Source organism: Schistosoma haematobium, chromosome 7, assembly GCF_000699445.3.
Source record: "Schistosoma haematobium chromosome 7, whole genome shotgun sequence".
NCBI classification, from domain to species: Eukaryota; Metazoa; Platyhelminthes; class Trematoda; order Strigeidida; family Schistosomatidae; genus Schistosoma; species Schistosoma haematobium.
In genome coordinates, this window is record NC_067202.1 from 2,663,429 (window position 1) to 2,675,391 (window position 11,963).

Genomic DNA, 11,963 nt, shown 5'->3' on the forward strand with positions numbered 1-11,963 from the left:
CAGCAGCAGCAGCAGCAGCAGCAGCAGCAGCAGCAGCAGCAGCAGCAGCAGCAGCAGCAGCAGCAGCAGCAGCAGCAGCAGCAGCAGCAGCAGCAGCAGCAGCAGCAGTAGCAGTAGCAGTAGTAGTAGCAGCAGCAGCAGCAGCAGCAGCAGCAGTAGTAGCAGCAGCAGCAGCAGCAGCAGCAGCAGTAGTAGCAGTAGTAGTAGTAGTCGTAGTAGTCGTAGTAGTCGTAGTAGTCGTAGTAGTCGTAGTAGTAGTAGTAGTCGTAGTAGTAGTAGTAGTCGTAGTAGTCGTAGTAGTCGTAGTAGTCGTAGTAGTCGTAGTAGTCGTAGTAGTCGTAGTAGTCGTAGTAGTCGTAGTAGTCGTAGTAGTCGTAGTAGTCGTAGTAGTCGTAGTAGTCGTAGTAGTCGTAGTAGTCGTAGTAGTCGTAGTAGTCGTAGTAGTCGTAGTAGTCGTAGTAGTCGTAGTAGTCGTAGTAGTCGTAGTAGTCGTAGTAGTCGTAGTAGTCGTAGTAGTCGTAGTAGTCGTAGTAGTCGTAGTAGTCGTAGTAGTAGTAGTAGTAGTAGTCGTCGTCGCAGTAGTAGTAGTAGTAGTAGTAGTAGTAGTAGTAGTAGTAGTAGCAGTAGCAGTAGCAGCAGCAGCAGCAGCAGCAGCAGCAGCAGCAGCAGCAGCAGCAGCAGCAGCAGCAGCAGCAGCAGCAGCAGCAGCAGCAGCAGCAGCAGCAGCAGCAGCAGCAGCAGCAGCAGCAGCAGCAGCAGCAGCAGCAGCAGCAGCAGCAGCAGCAGCAGCAGCAGCAGCAGCAGCAGCAGCAGCAGCAGCAGCAGCAGCAGCAGCAGCAGCAGCAGCAGCAGCAGCAGCAGCAGCAGCAGCAGCAGCAGCAGCAGCAGCAGCAGCAGCAGCAGCAGCAGCAGCAGCAGCAGCAGCAGCAGCAGCAGCAGCAGCAGCAGCAGCAGCAGCAGCAGCAGCAGCAGCAGCAGCAGCAGCAGCAGCAGCAGCAGCAGCAGCAGCAGCAGCAGCAGCAGCAGCAGCAGCAGCAGCAGCAGCAGCAGCAGCAGCAGCAGCAGCAGCAGCAGCAGCAGCAGCAGCAGCAGCAGCAGCAGCAGCAGCAGCAGCAGCAGCAGCAGCAGCAGCAGCAGCAGCAGCAGCAGCAGCAGCAGCAGCAGCAGCAGCAGCAGCAGCAGCAGCAGCAGCAGCAGCAGCAGCAGCAGCAGCAGCAGCAGCAGCAGCAGCAGCAGCAGCAGCAGCAGCAGCAGCAGCAGCAGCAGCAGCAGCAGCAGCAGCAGCAGCAGCAGCAGCAGCAGCAGCAGCAGCAGCAGCAGCAGCAGCAGCAGCAGCAGCAGCAGCAGCAGCAGCAGCAGCAGCAGCAGCAGCAGCAGCAGCAGCAGCAGCAGCAGCAGCAGCAGCAGCAGCAGCAGCAGCAGCAGCAGCAGCAGCAGCAGCAGCAGCAGCAGCAGCAGCAGCAGCAGCAGCAGCAGCAGCAGCAGCAGCAGCAGCAGCAGCAGCAGCAGCAGCAGCAGCAGCAGCAGCAGCAGCAGCAGCAGCAGCAGCAGCAGCAGCAGCAGCAGCAGCAGCAGCAGCAGCAGCAGCAGCAGCAGCAGCAGCAGCAGCAGCAGCAGCAGCAGCAGCAGCAGCAGCAGCAGCAGCAGCAGCAGCAGCAGCAGCAGCAGCAGCAGCAGCAGCAGCAGCAGCAGCAGCAGCAGCAGCAGCAGCAGCAGCAGCAGCAGCAGCAGCAGCAGCAGCAGCAGCAGCAGCAGCAGCAGCAGCAGCAGCAGCAGCAGCAGCAGCAGCAGCAGCAGCAGCAGCAGCAGCAGCAGCAGCAGCAGCAGCGCAGCAGCAGCAGCAGCAGCAGCAGCAGCAGCAGCAGCAGCAGCAGCAGCAGCAGCAGCAGCAGCAGCAGCAGCAGCAGCAGCAGCAGCAGCAGCAGCAGCAGCAGCAGCAGCAGCAGCAGCAGCAGCAGCAGCAGCAGCAGCAGCAGCAGCAGCAGCAGCAGCAGCAGCAGCAGCAGCAGCAGCAGCAGCAGCAGCAGCAGCAGCAGCAGCAGCAGCAGCAGCAGCAGCAGCAGCAGCAGCAGCAGCAGCAGCAGCAGCAGCAGCAGCAGCAGCAGCAGCAGCAGCAGCAGCAGCAGCAGCAGCAGCAGCAGCAGCAGCAGCAGCAGCAGCAGCAGCAGCAGCAGCAGCAGCAGCAGCAGCAGCAGCAGCAGCAGCAGCAGCAGCAGCAGCAGCAGCAGCAGCAGCAGCAGCAGCAGCAGCAGCAGCAGCAGCAGCAGCAGCAGCAGCAGCAGCAGCAGCAGCAGCAGCAGCAGCAGCAGCAGCAGCAGCAGCAGCAGCAGCAGCAGCAGCAGCAGCAGCAGCAGCAGCAGCAGCAGCAGCAGCAGCAGCAGCAGCAGCAGCAGCAGCAGCAGCAGCAGCAGCAGCAGCAGCAGCAGCAGCAGCAGCAGCAGCAGCAGCAGCAGCAGCAGCAGCAGCAGCAGCAGCAGCAGCAGCAGCAGCAGCAGCAGCAGCAGCAGCAGCAGCAGCAGCAGCAGCAGCAGCAGCAGCAGCAGCAGCAGCAGCAGCAGCAGCAGCAGCAGCAGCAGCAGCAGCAGCAGCAGCAGCAGCAGCAGCAGCAGCAGCAGCAGCAGCAGCAGCAGCAGCAGCAGCAGCAGCAGCAGCAGCAGCAGCAGCAGCAGCAGCAGCAGCAGCAGCAGCAGCAGCAGCAGCAGCAGCAGCAGCAGCAGCAGCAGCAGCAGCAGCAGCAGCAGCAGCAGCAGCAGCAGCAGCAGCAGCAGCAGCAGCAGCAGCAGCAGCAGCAGCAGCAGCAGCAGCAGCAGCAGCAGCAGCAGCAGCAGCAGCAGCAGCAGCAGCAGCAGCAGCAGCAGCAGCAGCAGCAGCAGCAGCAGCAGCAGCAGCAGCAGCAGCAGCAGCAGCAGCAGCAGCAGCAGCAGCAGCAGCAGCAGCAGCAGCAGCAGCAGCAGCAGCAGCAGCAGCAGCAGCAGCAGCAGCAGCAGCAGCAGCAGCAGCAGCAGCAGCAGCAGCAGCAGCAGCAGCAGCAGCAGCAGCAGCAGCAGCAGCAGCAGCAGCAGCAGCAGCAGCAGCAGCAGCAGCAGCAGCAGCAGCAGCAGCAGCAGCAGCAGCAGCAGCAGCAGCAGCAGCAGCAGCAGCAGCAGCAGCAGCAGCAGCAGCAGCAGCAGCAGCAGCAGCAGCAGCAGCAGCAGCAGCAGCAGCAGCAGCAGCAGCAGCAGCAGCAGCAGCAGCAGCAGCAGCAGCAGCAGCAGCAGCAGCAGCAGCAGCAGCAGCAGCAGCAGCAGCAGCAGCAGCAGCAGCAGCAGCAGCAGCAGCAGCAGCAGCAGCAGCAGCAGCAGCAGCAGCAGCAGCAGCAGCAGCAGCAGCAGCAGCAGCAGCAGCAGCAGCAGCAGCAGCAGCAGCAGCAGCAGCAGCAGCAGCAGCAGCAGCAGCAGCAGCAGCAGCAGCAGCAGCAGCAGCAGCAGCAGCAGCAGCAGCAGCAGCAGCAGCAGCAGCAGCAGCAGCAGCAGCAGCAGCAGCAGCAGCAGCAGCAGCAGCAGCAGCAGCAGCAGCAGCAGCAGCAGCAGCAGCAGCAGCAGCAGCAGCAGCAGCAGCAGCAGCAGCAGCAGCAGCAGCAGCAGCAGCAGCAGCAGCAGCAGCAGCAGCAGCAGCAGCAGCAGCAGCAGCAGCAGCAGCAGCAGCAGCAGCAGCAGCAGCAGCAGCAGCAGCAGCAGCAGCAGCAGCAGCAGCAGCAGCAGCAGCAGCAGCAGCAGCAGCAGCAGCAGCAGCAGCAGCAGCAGCAGCAGCAGCAGCAGCAGCAGCAGCAGCAGCAGCAGCAGCAGCAGCAGCAGCAGCAGCAGCAGCAGCAGCAGCAGCAGCAGCAGCAGCAGCAGCAGCAGCAGCAGCAGCAGCAGCAGCAGCAGCAGCAGCAGCAGCAGCAGCAGCAGCAGCAGCAGCAGCAGCAGCAGCAGCAGCAGCAGCAGCAGCAGCAGCAGCAGCAGCAGCAGCAGCAGCAGCAGCAGCAGCAGCAGCAGCAGCAGCAGCAGCAGCAGCAGCAGCAGCAGCAGCAGCAGCAGCAGCAGCAGCAGCAGCAGCAGCAGCAGCAGCAGCAGCAGCAGCAGCAGCAGCAGCAGCAGCAGCAGCAGCAGCAGCAGCAGCAGCAGCAGCAGCAGCAGCAGCAGCAGCAGCAGCAGCAGCAGCAGCAGCAGCAGCAGCAGCAGCAGCAGCAGCAGCAGCAGCAGCAGCAGCAGCAGCAGCAGCAGCAGCAGCAGCAGCAGCAGCAGCAGCAGCAGCAGCAGCAGCAGCAGCAGCAGCAGCAGCAGCAGCAGCAGCAGCAGCAGCAGCAGCAGCAGCAGCAGCAGCAGCAGCAGCAGCAGCAGCAGCAGCAGCAGCAGCAGCAGCAGCAGCAGCAGCAGCAGCAGCAGCAGCAGCAGCAGCAGCAGCAGCAGCAGCAGCAGCAGCAGCAGCAGCAGCAGCAGCAGCAGCAGCAGCAGCAGCAGCAGCAGCAGCAGCAGCAGCAGCAGCAGCAGCAGCAGCAGCAGCAGCAGCAGCAGCAGCAGCAGCAGCAGCAGCAGCAGCAGCAGCAGCAGCAGCAGCAGCAGCAGCAGCAGCAGCAGCAGCAGCAGCAGCAGCAGCAGCAGCAGCAGCAGCAGCAGCAGCAGCAGCAGCAGCAGCAGCAGCAGCAGCAGCAGCAGCAGCAGCAGCAGCAGCAGCAGCAGCAGCAGCAGCAGCAGCAGCAGCAGCAGCAGCAGCAGCAGCAGCAGCAGCAGCAGCAGCAGCAGCAGCAGCAGCAGCAGCAGTAGTAGTAGCAGTAGCAGTAGCAGCAGTAGCAGTAGCAGTAGTAGTAGTAGTAGTAGTAGTAGTAGTATTAGTAGTACAACTTCAGATTGCCCGCCTCCGGTTTTCGGTGGTTATCTTACTTGTCGTAATATTAATAGTAGTACGATGTATGTTGAACACTGATTAATTACGTATAATCATAGTATGTTTTTTTTTGTTTGTTTTGTTTTGTTTTCGGTTATTGATTGATTAATTTACTCCTAAAATGAGGTGTGCATTATCGAAAGTGAATTTTTCTGTTGTTGTTGTTGCCATTGAATGCTGGTTTTGGTTTATATCATCTGTACTAATAAATTTATAATAATGAAAATTTAATATGCATCACTTATATTAATCATTGAGTTGTATAGTGAAGTAATTTATGATAAATGACAGATCCCGGGTTCGAATCTCGTGAGGTGGGATCATGGATGAACACTGCTGAGGTATCGCACAATAGAACGAAACGGCCATCCAGTGCTTCCAGGTTTTCCATGGTAGTCTAACTTCAATTGATTCATGATCTCAACTATCGAAATTACTAATAATATCCAAAAACCCCTTTTGATCTGATAAATGAATCAAGATCTATCGATATTCATTTGATAATAAATAGAACTCTTCAACAGGTTTAATCCACAATCTCATTGGATCTTCATGAAGTCGCGACCATTTGTTGCTAAAATTGTCACGGAAAAAAAGTTAAAACTGTGATTCACTTTCAAACCACGAGACTGGAGTAATGCACTGATGACTTTAAAGAAACATTTGTCATGGAATGTTTACAAGCGACTAAATTTTATTTTAATAAGTTCAAAGATGGACTACACCCAAATCCTTCAGTTTATATAGTTCTATTAAACAAAGATGGATAGCGGATAGCAGTGGAATCCAGGATAAATGTTTTGTCCTATTTGGGACTCCTCAGCTGAATGCACCTGCATCGCAGAATTGATGTTCATTCTAGGACTTGAACGCAGTACCGTTTGCTTTCAACACTATTACGTTATCCACTTAGCTGCTGAGTCCTGATGAAACGCGTATCCTGGATTCCGTTGCTAGCCACTATCCATCTTTAATTAGAATGCATGTAAAATTACGACAATATCAAGGCAATACACACAGTATGCACATGTACCAGTGAGAAACTGATTAATTACAGTCGTAAACATCAATGAGAAGTTTCAAATAAACAATATCAAGTGAATTTATAATTCTATTAAGCCTAATTTTTGATCCGTTTTATAAACCGGAAATGGTTGTTAATTTATGAATTCAATCATCATTATTACTTAATTTTAATTAGCAACACTAAAATTAATTACATAATCGTATACTTGACTACTATGTTACAGACGTTATCTACAATAGATGTATTAGAATAGACATTTAGTTGTTTAATAAGAAAACAAATGCTATGGACGAACCAATCAGGTATAAGGTAACATCGTTATATAATATACCCTTGTGGTCCAGGGTAAGTTTGCATTGGATTCCAAAAGAACCAAACACCATCCAGACTCTCAGGTGACAACCCAAATAGTACAGCTCAATCCCGTTTAACAGGAGAGCCAGACACCGTATAGGCTTCAACGCTACAATCTAAATAGTAGAGCTCAATCCTGTGGTGCAACCCTGCAGGTACCAAGCACCCTGATGAACCATTCGCACCATTCATATACATATTCATGTCACATGTACAGTTATATACAGAGTATGAACAGGCCAAAGTTGACCTATTCCGATTACACGATAGTCAAACTCAATAATGTTAGCAATGGCGACATGCCTTACAATGTCCCGATTAAAATGACCCTTGAGAACATTGAAAAGCAACGACTAGTATGAATGAAATCGGTTAACATAACAAGTCTTGGATTTTGGTACCAAATTTATTCATCCATTTGGTTAAAAAGCATTTTGGTATTATAGCTAATGTTAATTTGTGATGAAAACCTTAAATCTAATTCTTAACATTTAACCCATCAACTGTAAATCATTATCTTTGTTCTCCACACTGAGTTATAACCCTTATTTAGTCCTAGTTAAGTAGGTGAACACTCTTAAGGTCATTGTAGTGTTGTCCAAAGGTCGTTCATAAATTATAGTATCACCACCATTCCTATTAACTCGTTAATAGTAAACTATAGAAAACAATTAAACACTTTATATTTCATATTTTTCATATTATAAGATTGGTAAGATTGAAACATACACTATCAGTTCCTATTGTGGGACTCATCAGTGGTGCGCATCCACGATTCCACTCCCAAGTCCCACAATGAGACGAAACGGCTGTCCAATGCCACCAGGTTTTCAATGGTCCTTTAACATTAATCGGTCCATAATCTCACAGAAAAATAGTGAACATTAAAAATTTCTTTTATATTAGATTATAACCATCTAACAAAAGGCATCTTCAATTTCAAAACAGATTGAATTGAAAGATATAATGGATGGATATTGGCTAGCAGTAGAATCGAGAATGCACGTTTCGTCCTATTTGTGACTTCTGGATGTTCACTCCAGGGCTCGAACTCAGTACCGTTCGCTTCAAACACCATTATCGATAATGTATGGAAACAAAATGAACATTTACCCTGTACATCACTGAGCTAGTATCCAATGGCATATAAGTTTACAATATTACACAACTTTCATTTATTACTTACAAGCGATGAGTAACTAGTTCACACTTGACATAATCGAAATTTAATGGTCATGGCATTTGATTAAAACTCCCAATGTCATATCTTAAAGATATTTACCAGTAAGCATATGATTTATATTTATTAAAAATGTCAACATTTGGGGGCATGAATCGGTCAATGACAGACCACCATTGAAAAGCTGGAAGTATTGAACAGCCGTTTTGCTCTAGTGTATAGGACTCCTCATGACGAAATAGTCATCTAGTGCTTTCAGGTTTTCAATAGTAGTTTAACATTGATCGATTGATGATCTCAATCATTAATAATCATAACTTAACTTTTATTTGTGAGAACGTGACACTACCCATAACATGATCAATACAATTAAAAGAAAAACTTTTTTATTCTTGTATTAAACATATTGAATTTCATTCATCATATGGTTATTAGTAACTAACTACAAGAGATAATTGGATGTGGATGTTCACTCTAGGACTCGAACTCAGTACTGTTCGCTTCAAATGCCATTATCGATAATGTATGAAAACAAAATGAACATTCTCCAAGTACTAATAAGAAGATTTGACCAATGAAGTTTAATCTGCATCAGTTGCTAGGCTGTTACCTATAGAAGATCATTACATTCTTATTCATAATTGTATCTATGTATTAAAGCTGTTTGTTTGTTTTTCTCTTTTGAAATCTCATGTTAAATGAATTAAAGAAATTGAATATGATAATGAAAGAAATGAAAATGGAATTAAATAAGAAAGAAGATTTAAATGAACAATTAAAATCAGACAATGTGATCTTAAATAACTTGATACAAGTAAGTTGATGAAATAATATGAATTCATTTTATTACGTTAATCCGCAAGGCAATGATGTGATGTCAGGAGATTCAGGAGCTCATTTACATTATTGGTTTGGAATTAAAGTTTTCCAACTCCCCTAGGTGTACTTTCTATGTTCACTAACTTGGACATTCGCTTTTCGTCCTCACAATTTCGTAAACAACATCTCCTTCATGAGAAGGCAGTAAGTAGGATTTCCTGGCAGTGGCTGTATACTTGTAGCTATGTGAGATCATTTTGAGAGAGATTGAGTGGATTCTCTCTACTTTCGACCATATCAGGGTAGTTAGGGGAATGAATCGATCAATGTTGGACTACCATTAAAAATCTAGGAGCAGTGAACGCCTGTTTCATTCTAATATATGACTCCTCATAACGAAATGGTCATCTAGTGCTTTCAGATTGATCGATTGATGATCTCAATCAAAATTTAATAATTTCCCCAATCCTATACTAATATTTATCATAGAAATTGGCTAAGGATTAATTCTACACTTTTAATTCATCTAAGTGTATCAAACGTAGTAAATACGGTTATATTTCGGGATACTTTCTATTATAGAATTAATTGAAGGTATGAATTATGCTATATTGTAATGATTCTTTCATTATGACTGATTGAACCACACTTGACAAGTCCGTTACATCATAGAGTGATGTTTTATCGTAGAAAACTTTACATTGATCATGTAAGCCAGCAAAAAAAATAACAGACGGAGTAATCAGCTTTCTATCACAGATGACGATAGTGTACATGATAATTCCCACCTCATTTTGGTTGGTTGCCAGCTACAAGGTTGAAAATGCAAACAAGAGTGGAGTTTATCATCACCCTAATATGTGTATCATGTTGTAGTGAAGATTCCGATAGAGTTAATAAGGTCATAAAAATTGTTTGTTTTAAGTAAATAAACAAAGTTTGTGGGGGGAATTTCCAGAACATCGAACTAGTGATAAGAAATCATAGAGTTAACAAACATTTGATGATTGTGTAATAATCAGAAAGGGGTTTTTGTGGATATAATAGTAGTTTAATAATTGAATTCATGAACTAATTAAAGCTAGACCACAGTGGAAAACCTAAATCCCAATCCCCCGAGGCGGAATCACCGATGTACGCTGTTGAGGAGTCGTATAATGGGACAAAACGGCCATCCAGTGCTTCCAGGTTTTCCACAGATGTTTTTATCTTATTATGGAACTCCTTAACAGTGAACATCCATGGTCACACCGGAGATCGAACACAAAGCCTTCAGTCTCAAGAGTACATGAATAATCTGTAGATCATAATGATAATCCAGAGATTTCTACAAACTATTTACATAAATAATAATTATATCTCTACTAGTAACTAACATGCAGATGAATTTCCAGGAGTTCTTGTCAAAAGCTGTGACCAGTGAAGCTCAGTCATACCGAGTATGAAACAATTATCCACCACAAGCCATCAAAGTTGGTAGCGAAGTATTGCAAATTAATTAAAGTTACACGCTTACGCAACTGGATGGTACCCTAGTGACTCAGAGATTAAGCCTTAGTAATGAGACCTAAAGATCCTGGACATGGTCTAGATTAGAGGTTTGAATGAGTACTGCAAATGACTAGTAGCCTGTTCTGCTGACTTAGAATGTGATTAGTTGTTGTGAATAATTTTATTATTGTCATTTACACTTTTATCTTCTCGTTTGATCTGACTCAGTTTATTATCTTGTAAGAAAAATGACAAACAATTACAAAGTCAGAGCTCAGGTCAGCAAGAAAACAGTCTAAATAAGAATGCAAATAACAATAAAACAGTTATGGACAACAACTAATCAGATTTGAAGTCAACAGACTAAACTGTTGATCAGATCGTAGAAAACGTTTATAGCTTATTACTTTCTGATGTATGTATTGATGGTGTTGTCTAGTGAGTCAGTGAAAGTTTCACGACTCATCCATTCAAATGAAAGATTATAACGCCTGTAAAGTCTAGGTGCTTAGAGTATGTCAGTGTTACGTTCTCTGACTCTTTTCACTCATTGAATTATATTAATTACGTCACTCTAGGTGTAATTCAAACAGACCAGTTATAACAACTTACACTAAAATCCTGGGTAACACAAGTTTGAACTATTCATGTAATGTTGATTTCCGTAAGATCCAAGGTGTTTTGTATCCTTTACCAGCTATCACAAAATGTAGTCATTTAGTTTCTTGTTGACTGAATCATCTTATAATAATCGAAATGATATTGATTTGAGGGTCCCACTATACTATGAGTGGAATGGTATCAAGATCATTTGTTTAAATATATAGTAGTTTTTATGAAAAGTCATGATCTTTAGTTTCACTCTGTGCACAATCCCAGACTAGAATGTAACATCGAGGAATGACTTTTGAAAACTAAGGAATTACTGGACAGTTGTTTTGTCCAAGTATAGGACTTCTAAACAATGTGCATCTACGAACCCTCTACCAAGATCAAGCCCTCGACTATAGGTCTCTCAGTGAGTTCTTCACCTTCAGGTCTCTAAATCGACGTCCAATGTTTGAGATGTCTAATTTCAGTTCGGGATATTGTTCATCAAGTAGGTCCAAGTATACACAAAAGAAAAAGTAAGATCCTAAAATCCAACATGGTGATCACCAACCCAATCAATCACATTTGATGGAGGAACTCTGGAACAGGTCGAACGTCTCACGTATCTGAAGAGCATCATTGATGAACAAGAAGGATCGGATGCGGACGTAAAGGCGAAGATTGGCAAAGCGCTCCTACAATTGAAGAACATATGGAACTCAAAACAACTGTCTGTCAACTAATATCAAAGTCACAATCTTCAATACGAACGTCAAGATAGCTTGTTCTCTTGTACGGAGCTGAAACTTCCAGAACTACTACAACCACCATCAAGAAGGTGCAAGTATTTATAAACAGCTGTCTACTCAAGATACTCAATGTGAGTTTGCCGAATACCATCAGCAACAATCTACTGTGAAAGAGGACAAACCAACTTCCAGTTGAAGAGGAAATTAGGAAAAGACATTCGAAGTGGATAGGATATACATTATGGAAATCATCAAACTGCATCACGAGACAAGCACTAACTTGTAATCCTGAAGGGAAGAGGAAAAGAGAAAGGCCAAATAACACATTACGCCGGGAAATAGAAGCAGATATGAAAAGAATGAATTACAACTGGAAAGAACTGAAAAGGATTACTCAGGACAGGGTTGGATGAAGAATGCTGGTGAGCGGCCTATACTTCTTCACGAGGAGTAACCGGCGTAAGTAAATAAGTAAAGTAATATTTTTCATCCATCTATCGGTGCCATTAGTGGGTAACTACGTCAAACCTGACATAATACAACACTACTGATCATAGTTTCTCATTCACCAGTAGTTAACACATGGTTGAAAACAAAAACGATCCAACTATTTGACACAAGAAATCAGTTTTTTTTTTTAAAATTCTAAAATGAAACAAACTACTTTACCACTTCATTCAATGATCAATATCGAAATAATTTTTCTTTCTGATCACTTTTTGTTGTTTCTTCTTCTTCTTTTAATTTTAATGTAGATGAATGAGTTTAATTGTGTATACTCATATTCACGTGGGTATGAATATGTTGAATATAATAGAACATAAAACAATAACGGATTCATTTAGTT

The 11,963-nt window shown here is 46.4% G+C and overlaps 1 protein-coding gene across 1 annotated transcript in view; it reads left to right on the forward strand.

The window, feature by feature from the left end:
- Window positions 1–8,185: 8,185 nt before the first annotated feature.
- The window catches only part of SPA2_4 (component of the polarisome), a 49,355-nt gene continuing 45,577 nt past the window's right edge, over window positions 8,186–11,963 (forward strand). The window contains exon 1 of the mRNA XM_051217799.1: window positions 8,186–8,280. The gene's annotated coding sequence lies outside the window, so the exon portion shown is untranslated. The remainder of the gene's footprint in view (window positions 8,281–11,963) is intronic.